This window comes from Eubalaena glacialis, chromosome 4, assembly GCF_028564815.1.
Source record: "Eubalaena glacialis isolate mEubGla1 chromosome 4, mEubGla1.1.hap2.+ XY, whole genome shotgun sequence".
NCBI lineage: Eukaryota > Metazoa > Chordata > Mammalia > Artiodactyla > Balaenidae > Eubalaena > Eubalaena glacialis.
Genome location: NC_083719.1, coordinates 73,522,313 through 73,535,940, shown reverse-complemented (window position 1 = coordinate 73,535,940; position 13,628 = coordinate 73,522,313).

The following is a 13,628-nucleotide window of genomic DNA, read 5'->3' as shown; positions in this document are numbered from 1 at the left end:
AAGAGACCATGTTATAGGGAACTTAAGAAGAAGGTGAGAAAACCTCCAACCCATTCCAGGTCTCCTCGTCTTTCAGAGGGTGCAGACGAGGACTACCATGTTTGACACCATATGAAGGAATATAAAGAAGAGAGGAGAAATGGTTGGGACGTGGACCAAAGGCAAGACTACAGGAGGACATGGGTGCTCCCTCTGCAGGTGTCCTCAGTAATGTGGTGACCCAAGGTGAAGCTCAACAACTCTAAAAATTGCACAAAGTTATGAGGAGACCACCACATCCTCAGAGAATAACGGCAGCAACAGAATCATGTAGTCTTGTGGGGAGGGGCACTCCTCATCTCCAGTAAGCAACCCCTGCCATCTCTCATATTCCTCCTCCCCAACAAAGGAGTTAGATGCTAGTAGAGGGAATTGAGAGGATTACATTTGAATCAGATTTGAGATTGGATTTTTACACTGGAGTGAAATTAGTCTAGTTTTGCTTTGTTTTTTTAATAACTGAAAGTGATGAGGAAGTTGTGGAATGTACCCAAGAAATTGTCTTGGGAGAGTCTATATAGCACTATTGGGAATTGTGATTGGAGAAAAATAAAAACATTACTGCGTTAATATGCACAATGTAGAGTCTACTCAATAAACTGCACGAAAATGTTGACTTTTGAAAGCAAGCTGGGAGGGGTTGTTTTAGGGGGGGAAGGAGGTTACGCATTGTCTCAAAAATAATGAACAATAAAAAGAACAAAGATAACAAAAAACAAGTCAATTCTTAAATGTAGGGATTATGCAAGGAGATTTTAAAAGAATAAAAAATCATATAAATTTGTTTTATTATATAAGTTGAAAACACATACTTACTTATGTCTTTTCCCAAAGGAGACATTTTTAGTAAAACCAACTTTGGATCTGTATTGACTTTAAAGTTTTCAATGCACTGCTTTGTACTTTAACTTATGAGCAAGAGACCAAACTCTCATTATGCACTTTCCTATCCACAGTGCACCTCACAGACCTGAACCACAGAAAATGTTCAAGCCATGACTTTCAAATCAATCTATCACCTTCTACCCACTTCTCCCCTTTGCTGTCATATCTTGGTCATTGTTACACAGTCTCAAAAGATGTGGGGAAAAGGAGATAGTTTTAATTATTTTTACTATGTACATTTATTATTCTTGTGATTAAGAAAAATAAAAGTAAAAAAACAAGGATTAGTATTTTATTCATCATCTTCCCTTCTGTATCAAGTCATGCTTTATCCTGCGCAAATTCAATACCACACATGCAATCTACTAGTGTTGAACATCTTTTGTTTTTGCCGGCATAGCATCCATTCTCCTCCTTCTCTTAACAGCACCTTTGTTTTCTTTTGAGGAACTACCCCTATCCCATTTCAGGCAGTCTTCGTAGAACCCTCAACCACCTAGCCGACCCAAGCAAAGCCATGACACTTTAACCTTTCCCTCAGTATTTGAATCCTGAGCAGTAACATAAGAATAAATGATGGTAGAGCAGATTCATCCCCATAATGATCATCTGAAGAGGCTTCCTAAAACCTCCAACACCAAAGCTGCATGCTTCCTGTATTTTTGAGGCATGATTGTTCAGCCTGATTTTTAATTCTGTGAGTTACTCAATATACATATAATAAATCCTTTCCCTTCCCACCTCTACACACATACCTTTAAGTTAGACGAGTTGGTTTCTTACTGTTTGGGACCAAATCACACAAGGACCTTGGGATAGGCATGACCCATCTACTGTCCCTATTCCAGAACCCTCCTTTCTTTCCTTACTTTTCTAACAGTTTAAAGAACTATTCATTTCAGGATAAAGAAGATGTGGTATATGTATACAATGGACTATTACTCAGCCATAAAAAAGAATGAAATAATGCCATTTGCAGCAACATGGATGGGCCTAGAGATTATCATACCAAGTGAAGTAAGTCAAACAGAGAAAGACAAATATCATATGATATAGCTTGTATGTGGAATCTAAAACGATGATACAAATGAACTTATTTACAAAACAGAAATAGACTCACAGACACAGAAAACACACTTATGGTTACCAAAGGGAAAAGAGGGGGAGGGATAAATTAAAAGAGTTTGGGATTAAAATATACACACTACTGTATATAAAATAGATAACCAACAAGGACATACTTGTTGCACAGGGAACTATACTCAGTATCTTGTAATAACATATAATGGAAAAGAATCTAAATATACATAATTATATACATAATTGAATCACTTTGCTGTACACCTGAAACTAACACAGCATTGTAAATCAACTACACTTCAATACATTTTTCTTTACAAAAGAACTATTCAACATTCAATATTCATTTCCTTCATGTCAACCTCTCTCTAGCCAATATCCTCAACTTACTTGCACCATGTCTTTCTATTTAACTGTTTGCCTGATAAAAACTGCCTTCTCCACTCCTAGTGCTGGGACTGCTGGAGAAAATACTGCAACCGTTCGGGTTAGTGTCTTCACTCATTTTCAGTTTCTATTTTCAGTTAGATTTTCCATACCACACAGAAATCTTCCTGTGTTTTTGCTCATTTCACTTCTCATTTTCCACAGTGATTTTATTTTTCTTATTTATTTTTCTTACTTACTTACTTACTTACTTACTTACTTATTTATTTATTTATTTATTTATTTATTTATGGATGGCTGTGTTGGGTCTTCGTTTCTGTACGAGGGCTTTCTCTAGTTGCGGCAAGCAGGGGCCACTCTTCATCGCGGTGCGCGGGCCTTTCACTGTCGCGGCCTCTCTTGTTGTGGAGCACAGGCTCCAGATGCACAGGCTCAGTAATGGTGGCTCACGGGCCTAGTTGCTCTGCGGCATGTGGGATCTTCCCAGACCAGGGCTCGAACCTGTGTCCCCTGCATTGGCAGGCAGATTCTCAACCACTGCGCCACCAGGGAAGCCCCCCACAGTGATTTTAGAACCTTCTGCATTTTCCTCAAATCTCCAACTAAATCACTCCTTCTCAACAATGTCCATACAGAGAAAGTAAAAGCCATAGGATGGAAATTTACTCCTCTTCCAGGCGGGAAACTCTCAAACAAACCTGTATGAAACCCATTCTTCCCTCCTGGTCTCTGCTGGAGTGGGAACATGGTCTTTTCTCATACTTAAAACTAATCCTTAGGATTATGCTCTAGATCCCATTCTTTTCTACCTTCTGAGAGAAGCGGCTTTATCAAGTATCTCTGCCTCTTCTATTGATATATCTTTAACCTTACCCTCCAGATGGGCATCTTATAAAAAAACAATTCTTTCCTGAATGAGTCACCTTTTAGCTACTTCCCTTTCTCTTCTCATTCACAACTAAATTAAAGTAGTTGTATATCTGCCCTGCTTGTGGAAGGAAGGGCCCAGGAGGAAGAAACAATGGCAGCAGCATGCGAGTCAGACCCCACCTGGTACAGGGTGAAGACGGCATCACAGAAAGGTCAGTCCAGTGTGGAGAGGCCCAGCATGAGTAGGGTGAGGATACATCCATGTAGAGGGGCAGTCTGATGTGGATAACAGAGCCCACACAGGAGAAGAGTGCATCTATATGGGAGAAGGGATGGCAGTGGAAAGGAGAGATTGATTACATACAGGGAGATTGGCTAAACAAGTAAATCTAATAAGGCCAAAGGGAGCCAGGTTTCTCAGCATCAAAAAAGGGGGTAACATATATGTAAAGGAAGAAAATTAGAAGAAACTCTGAGGTACTAGATTAGAACTGATGGTATCAGTGTACATTCATGGCCAGACAGAGAGATATAACGCAAAGGTGTGTACATACATTCATATATACATGCATATATGTCCTAGCTCTCTTCACTGAGATAGCCTTCAAGCACCATACTCCAAAAGCAAAGAGCACACCTAGTGCCCAGATCCTGTCTTCTAAATACTATTCGCCACTAAAAAGACTCAGGTCTAAAATGAGTGATTCCAGGGTTAGGGTAGGGAAAGTACAAGATAAACTTGTTAACATCTTGTACCAGAAAGAAAGAAAGTAGTCAAAAAGTGATGGAAACATGTCAAGAGACACACAAGCTACCTGGAAGGGGTTTCCTCTAGCTAAATGGGGCACAATTTGAACATCAAGATAAATAATGATAGCAACGAATTAAGGCCCAATAGTACTATAAATAAATAAATGAGTATATTGCAAGTTTGATTAGGAATGATACACTTGCAGTCTCAAAGAACTTCCCTGCAAAATACTTACTAGTTACCAAAATAAAAAAAAACTTCATTGTTGAGAATCTTGACAGACACATCCTTAATCAAGTGACCATTAGTAATGGGACAAATCAAAATTGTATGTCATCTAATAGGATTCAATGAGAAGAAAACAGCATCACTTTCGAGGTATTCCTGTCAAAATCTAATAATTTAGCTTTCTTCAGCTGAGCCAGAGAACACAGTGACTATTTCCTCAACTCTCTCAAGTATGCTTCATAACTAATACTGTTTTAGGTGTACTGAGAGAAGTTAATTTTTTCATACAATAGATGCTTTAGGATGTTAGGGTTTAATTCCCTTCCAGAACCCAGGCTGGAAAAGGCCCAGAGGTATAGTCCATAAAACAACCGATCTGTAATCTTCAAAATGTCAAGGTCATTAAAAACCAGGAAAGATTGTTTTGCTGCTCCCAACTGAAGGAGACTAAAGAGGCATGATAACTATATGCAGCAGGTGATTCTGAACTGTATCCTTTTGCTCTAAAGGATAGTATTAAGACAACAAACTTGATTGGGATTTGTGGAGTAGATGGTAGTCATGTATAATGTCAATGACCTGATTTCCACGGTTGTGTTATGTTTATGTAGGCAAATGTCCTTATTTATAGGAAATACACAGTAAAGTATTCAGGGGTAGTGGAGCAGCACACTGGCAAATTACTTCCAAATGGTTCAGGAAAAAAAGTCTTTGTACTTTTTTATGCCTGGAAATTTTCTATCAATTTTTAATTGTTTCAGAATTGTAAAAATCAAAAATTTTTTAAATGAACAAATATGAAATTGAACAAATACAAATTCACTATCATCCTCACTCCTTCTCATGTTCCTCATCTCAGTGAATTCCTGGTTTGCCCGAACAGGTTTTGTTCATTTCTGTCGTACCAACACAGACATTATTGGCCTCCTTTTCACTCTCAAGTGTCTCAACCAGCACAATCAATAACATAAACGTTCTCACTGTAAGGTTCTGAAAATCTGGCCTCTGTTTACTTCTCTAGCCTGATCATTAAGCACTCCCCCAATTTCCCTCTCCTCGCTAGTGAATCTCAACTCTTTTGGGAAAGCTCTGCCTGAACACTGGATCAGGCTTCACTATATTTGCTAGATGCTCCCTAACACTATACTAATCCTACTAGTAACTCTGTCTATTGCATACATATCTCTATTGTAACTATTTGTTTATATTCCCTCTTAAACTGCATTTCTGTACAGATAACTCTGCCACTTAGGGTGTGACCTTGAACAAGTTACTCAACCTTTCTAAGCCTCAATTTCCTCATCTGTAAAACAAGGATAACTGTATTGTTAAGATCAAATGATATAAAGCACATGAAGAGCTTAGCCCACCACCTTCATCATTTTATGTTTTAAGAATTATGTAAGGAAGAAACAGAAAATATGAACAGACCAATCACAAGTAATGAAATTGAAACTGTGATTAAAAATCTTCCAACAAACAAAAGTCCAGGACCAGATGGCTTCACAGGTGAATTCTATCAAACATTTAGAGAAGAGCTAACACCTATCCTTCTCAAACTCTTCCAAAAAATTGCAGAGGAAGGAACACTCCCAAACTCATTCTATGAGGCCACCATCACCCTGATACCAAAACCAGACAAAGACACTACAAAAAAAGAAAATTAGAGACCAATATCACTGATGAATATAGATGCAAAAATCCTCAACAAAATACTAGCAAACAGAATCCAACAACACATTAAAAGGATCATACACCACGATCAAGTGGGATTTGTCCCAGGGATGCAAGGATTCTTCAATATATGCAAATCAATCAATGTGATACACCATATTAACAAATTGAAGAATAAAAACCACATGATCATCTCAATAGATGCAGAAAAAGCTTTTGACAAAATTCAACACCCATTTATGATAAAAACTCTCCAGAAAGTGGGCATAGAGGGAACCTACCTTAACATATTAAAGGCCATATATGACAAACCCACAGCAAACATCATTCTCAATGGTGAAAAACTGAAAGCATTTCCTCTAAGATCAGGAACGAGACAAGGATGTCCACTCTCACCACTATTATTCAACATAGATCTGGAAGTCCTAGCCACAGCAATCAGAGAAGAAAAAGAAAGAAAAGGAATACAAATTGGAAAAGAAGAAGTAAAACTGTCATTGTTTGCAGATGACATGATACTATACATAGAGAATCCTAAAACTGCCACCAGAAAACTGCTAGAGCTAATTAATGAATATGGTAAAGTTGCAGGATACAAAATTAATGCACAGAAATCTCTTGCATTCCTATACACTAATGATGAAAAATCTGAAAGAGAAATTATGGAAACACTCCCATTTACCATTGCAACAAAAATAATAAAATACCTAGGAATAAACCTACCTAGGCAGACAAAAGACCTGTATGCAGAAAACTATAAGACACTGATGAAAGAAATTAAAGTTGATAACAACAGATGGAGAGATATACCATGTTCTTGGACTGGAAGAATCAACATTGTGAAAATGACTATACTACCCAAAGCAATCTACAGGTTCAATGCAATCCCTATCAAATTACCAGTGGCATTTTTTACGGAGCTAGAACAAAAAATCTTAAAATTTGTATGGAGACACAAAAGACCCCGAATAGCCAAAGCAGTCTTGAGGGAAAAAAACCGAGCTGGAGGAATCAGACTCCCTGACTTCAGACTATACTACAAAGCTATAGTAATCAAGACAATATGGTACTGGCACAAAAACAGAAACATAGATCAATGGAACAAGATAGAAAGCCCAGAGATAAACCCATGCACCTATGGTCAACTAATCTATGACAAAGGAGGCAAAGATATACAATGGAGAAAAGACAGTCTCTTCAATAAGTGGTGCTGGGAAAACTGGACAGTTACATGTAAAAGAATGAAATTAGAATACTCCCTAACACCATACACAAAAATAAACTCAAAATGGATTAGAGACCTAAATGTAAGACTGGACACTATAAAACTCTTAGAGGAAAACATAGGAAGAACACTCTTTGACATAAATCACAGCAAGATCTTTTTTGATCCACCTCCTAGAGTAATGGAAATAAAAACAAAAATAAACAAATGGGACCTAATGAAACTTCAAAGCTTTTGCACAGCAAAGGAAACCATAAACAAGACGAAAAGACAACCCTCAGAATGGGAGAACATATTTGCAAACGAATCAACGGACAAAGGATTAATCTCCAAAATATATAAACAGCTCATTCAGCTCAATATTAAAGAAACAAACACCCCAATCCAAAAATGGGCAGAAGACCTAAATAGACATCTCTCCAAAGAAGACATACAGACGGCCACGAAGCACATGAAAAGATGCTCAACATCACTAATTATTAGAGAAATGCAAATCAAAAGTACAATGAGGTATCACCTCACACCAGTTAGAATGGGCATCATCAGAAAATCTACAAACAACAAATGCTGGAGAGGGTGTGGAGAAAAGCGAACCCTCTTGCACTGTTGGTGGGAATGTAAATTGATACAGCCACTATGGAGAACAATATGGAGGTTCCTTAAAAAACTAAAAATAGAATTACCGTATGACCCAGCAATCCCACTACTGGGCATATACCCAGAGAAAACCGTAATTCAAAAAGACACATGCACCCGAATGTTCATTGCAGCACTATTTACAATAGCCAGGTCAGGGAAGCAACCTAAATGCCCATCAACAGATGAATGGATGAGGAAGTTGTGGTACATATATACAATGGAATATTACGCAGCCATAAAAAGGAATGAAATTGAGTCATTTGTTGAGACGTGGATGGATCTAGAGACTGTCATACAGAGTGAAGTAAGTCAGAAAGAGAAAAACAAATATCATATATTAACGCATGTATGTGGAACCTAGAAAAATGGTACAGATGAGCCAGTTTGCAGGGCAGAAGTTGAGACACAGATGTAGAGAACAGACATATGGACACCAAGGGGGGAAAACTGCGGTGGGGTGGGGATGGTGGTGTGCTGAATTGGGCGATTGGGATTGACATGTATACACTGATGTGTATGAAATTGATGACTAATAAGAACCTGCAGTATAAAAAAACAAACAAACAAAACAACTAATACTAAACTTTCATTGGGTTATTTGTATGGACATATGTTAATATAAATGTTTCAGACATTACATGAAATTTCTAAAAATCGTATATGTTCTGGTATAATGTTATAAGTCATAATCCTAGTTATTACTTTAAAATGTATATCTCAGAAATAACTAATTTTCTTGTCAACTGCATTATTATGAACTTTCATCAAATCTTTAACTGTGGTCATTTTTAAGTCTTTTGTCATTTACAGTTCTGGGTGTACTCTGATGCTTTTGCAAATATGTTCCTATAAAAGGGTTTCATCTTCAAGAAATTCATGGAAAAGACTCTGACAAGTACAGGTTTCTGGTAACTGACTGTACTGCTGAACTGAATGAATAAGCATTTTCAGAACTCTAATGAAAAACTAATGAACTCATAAAAGTGTTAACAAAAGATCAAGATGAAAAAAAAATTAATTACATGGGACTGAGTGAACTGATGAGGATGAGTATAATTTTTGTGACTTTGTTTGAATTAAAAAAATAAAAAAAATCCCACAAGGACTCAGAGGCAAAGAATATACAAATCAATTTTCACTGCAAAGTAAAGGAGCTGTTACAGTGGAGGATTACTGGACTGAATGTCAATATTATGACATAGTATGAGTGTGTTTCATGTTTGGTAATTGCAATCACTGTTGCTTTTGTTGTGGTCATCCATGTAAAAAAAAAAAAAGAATTATGTAAATAGTCAAACTTTTTTTTTCTCTCAAGAGCTCCTTAGCTGTCTTCTTTTCATACCTAATCTTTTTGCTTTATGTACCTTATTTATCAAGCAAGTAGAGTTAAAGATTGTTTCTTCTTAACACAAATATCACAAGTCTCTATGATAGAGTTCTTTTTAATTTTATTTCCTTTTTTAAAGAAAACACATGTTCTTACAGAAAGTTATCTTCTGGGAAATGAGATAACACCAGAAACTATTAGCTCTGCTCAGGCAATGGGATATTTCTTTCCTCCCTGTTCTAGTGAGTAAACACATGTAAGTCCCCACAGCAAATTCTACATATATATAGTATAACAAATATAGTGTGTGTGTGTATATATATATATATATATATATATATATATATATATATATATATATATATATATAAGAAAATACACTTTTAACATATTACAAAACAATGAGTGCCAAATGTATAAATTTGTGGAAAACAATGTTTTCAATCAATTAAAGAGTTGTTTATTAATAACTAAACATTGTTTTGGGAAGGAAAGCCCTATTGTAAAAAAGAATAACAATTCAACAATAACAACTAATGAGTCCTACATTGACAGACTGGACATTGAATATAATATATTTAAAGCTCTTTGGAGTCTCATAATTGTGAGGAAAAATATGTGGGTATTTTGAAGCTCTCTACCTTATATTGTGTTTCGTCTTCCAGAAGTGAAAATTCAGAATTACATGATTGTATATTTCTACTCACTGACTACACTCTTTCTCTAAATTTAACTATCATTGTTTTATCTTTGTTAATTATACGATTTAATCATAGATCCCCTTTGTTTAGTAAAGCATATAAGATAATACACTAACCACATCCCTAAAGCTTTTCTTTTCATTATTAAAGGAAAAGTAATTCATATTTTCAGAGTTAAATTTATACAAACCAATTTAATCCACAGCACTAACCATTGCTCATGCTTTGTGATATCTTGCAAGTATCTAGAATGTTACATCTCAAGTCATAAATGCATAAAAATCTGCTTCTCCACAGCAAATATTGCATTATTTTCCACCTAATTATTTCATTATTTTTAAAAACAAAAACATACTTAAAAATATAGGTGACTCTTGAGCAACATGGGTTTGAACTTCATGGATATGTGGATATTCTTCACTAAATACATACTACAGTACTAGGCGATCCGAGGTTGCCTAGGGTTGGTTGAATCAGAGGCTGCAGGACCTTGGATTTGGAGGAACCTGGGAAACGGAGGGCTGACTATAAAGTTATACACGGATTATATGCACAGGGGAGGGGGGAGGTTGGTGCCTATAACCCTCAAGTTGGTCAACAGTCAATAATATATGTAATCATTTTAAAATAATATATATTTTTAATGACCAGGGTTTCACATACCAGACTGTTGAATTTACCAAACCTATGAATGAAGAAGTATTTGTCTTCAGAAATGTTTTTAGTGATTTTAATTTCTAAGAGAGACATCACCTATACATCATCTAAATATATGTAGCAAATAAAATATTACATAATTGAAACCTTTGAAATAAACCTATTACCTACTTGCAAATCTGTTCAGAATACTTTAGTAAATGTCAGCTGTGAAACAGTGTTAAAATACAGATAAACAATATTACAAGTTTCATTTAACTTCCCAAATTCTTACAGTCTTGTATTTTGCTCTCTGCTGTGGCACACAACTGGATTTTTCCTAAGCAATCAAAAGCAGGCTGGAAGACTCTTTGTTCATCAGTTGTAAACAATGTACCAAATGTAATATAAGTAGAAAAATGCCCAAAGAGGATATATGAATTTTAATATGATTATTACTTTATAACCATAAAACTTTAGCAAATAGTAATCCTTATTTGCTTTAACTAGTATTGGATAATACATCATGATGGTGACTTTGTGGCAATCGGCATACTTTTATAAAATGATGGTTTGAAATTTAAATCTTATTTTTAATTCTTCAGTCTCATGTGGTCGTCTGGGAAAACTTCCCATAAGATTCTACAATCTTACAGGGGCTTCCCTGGTGGCGCAGTGATTGAGAGTCCGCCTGCCAATGCAGGGGACACAGGTTCGAGCCCTGGTCTGGGAAGATCCCACATGCCGTGGAGCAAATAAGCCCGTGAGCCACAACTACTGAGCCTGAGTGCCACGACTGCTGAGGCCCGCGCACTTAGAGCCTGTGCTCCGCAACGGGAGAAGCCACCGCAATGAGAGGCCCGCGCACCTCAACGAGGAGTGGCCCCCGCTCACCGCAATTGGAGAAAAGCCCGTGCGCAGCGGCGAAGACCCAACACAGCCAAAAATAAATAAATATAATAAATAAATTTAAATAAATAAATAATAAGTAAAAATCAAGTTGTAAATTTAAGATTTGTGCACTTTACTATCTGTATGTTAAAAAAAAAAAAAAGATTCTACAATCTTACAATGGAAAATTGCTTAAAGATAACACTCCATTATCAATATATCACATATCAATAAATACTTATTGAGCATGTATTATGTGCCAGGCACTATGCTAAGTGCTGGAGATATAAAAATTATTAACACTTGAGCACTAGATAAGACATGGAGACTGCCCTTGAGAGGCCTGGAGTATTATGCAAGAGACAATTAATGCACAAACTATATAAAAGATTGTTAAGGAACAGGGTCTTAAAAGGTGCTGTGTACAAAGAAGAGAAATATATAATCCAAACTAGGGGAGGAAAGGATGGTTACAGGAGCCTTCTTGGAGGAGTTATTAACAAATAAGCCTACTGACTTGCTTGCAGTATGGCCTAATGATTTAAGAGCACAGGTTCAAATCCTAGCACCATCTTTTACCAACTGTATACGTTTGGACAACTTACTTCATCATCCCAAGCTTGTTTCCTTGTTTACAAAATGGATATAATAGTATTCACCTCATCGGGCTGTTAAGAGGACCAAATAAGATAAGAGTAGAAACACCAAATAAGAGTAGAAAGTACAATGGCTGCCGTAAGATATGCTAGTATTCTGGTTGTTAAAATGATGATCTCTTTCTCTCTCACATACACACCCCACTCAGTGTACAACCTGGTAGTTTCTGGACTTCTCGGCCAATGTATGCATGTGCCACACAGCTATAAAAGAAAAAACTGCTCCATCCTCACCCCCATCTTCTGTTATTATCCAGGCTTCCCAGTCCCCTGAAAAGTCTGCTTGACTTGCTGTCATTACCAGACATGCCTGCGCCATGCCCATTCGTTGAACGTGAGTCTGGCCACCAAGGCATCTCTGGACTACCTGTCCACCACCACTCTCCTCTCATCCTTCACTGTGCCCCATATCCACCAGGAGACAGATCTCTTGGCTTTCAGCCCCACACTAGTCTCTGATGGGTCTTTCTCACCAGTGTTTCGGTGATTTTTATGCATTTCACTTAATCAGCTTTGCCCTCTAACTATTGGCCACCACTGTCTCCAAGCCAGTGGCCAACATTTCATTTCATTTGGAGTTATCATCATTGCAGAGACAGAAAAAAAAAAAAAATGTGACTAGAACAAAATCATCAAGCTCTGTGAGGTTGAGAAAAGCTAGTGCTAGAAAAAGAATAACATTTGGGTCTTTTGTTCTTTCCTACTTTATCCTCTTTAGGATCATGACTCTATTTTACAATCCGGTCTTTCCCTGCGATAATCTCCCACTGGCCAGTTGTCTATCAAGTGACCCTTTCCGAAAGGTTTTCTCCCTCCTATTCATTTGCAGAAAGACCTACGGGAGGGGCAGGGCTCAACTCAATTTCTTCTTACACATTCACCTTTCTGACAGCTTTTACCAAGTTTCACCAAAACAGATTCAAATGATAGCAATAAATAATAATAATAATAACTGACAAATTAAAGTTAAAAGATGTTTCCCTATTCAAGTGGCTCACTGGTAGAACTAAGTGTTCCTTATTTCTAAGAGTGCAAAAGATATGATTTGGACATTGTAAGTATCGGGTAAAAGGGCATCTACTCTAGCTTCCAAATTTTGTTTTTAACACATACCTTACAAAATTGTTTTGGCTTTATCTAAGCACTACTCCCACTTTCTAAAAACCAAGACAGACTGTATTATTTTAATTTGTAAATTATTCATGATTTAATTCTGTTCCTCACTTTGGATACTTTGCTTTATACATCTTCACAACAGCATGTGTACCTCCATGCCAACAAAATCCTTCATATATGTTTCAAAGTCCAAAATATTAAAGCATTAAATTTCTTTCAATCAGATTCTCTGCAGCAAAATAATTTGAAATTCTTACATGACTACAAAAATGTTATAGCAAGTTGAGGCAGAAAATTTTAGTTGCCTCATGTTTCCACTGAAATGTATTAAGAAGTTTATACAAGAACTACAAAGATGTTTATGTTACAAAAACAACAAATATAAAGCTAATTGCTGGTGATCCACATATGAATTTACTATGTCATAGACTGAAACTGTGATTTTAAGGTTTACCTATCACCTAACCTGTTCCCTAATCCTGAAACAAAAGGTCATTTGAAACTCGTAAAATTCTGGAGACAG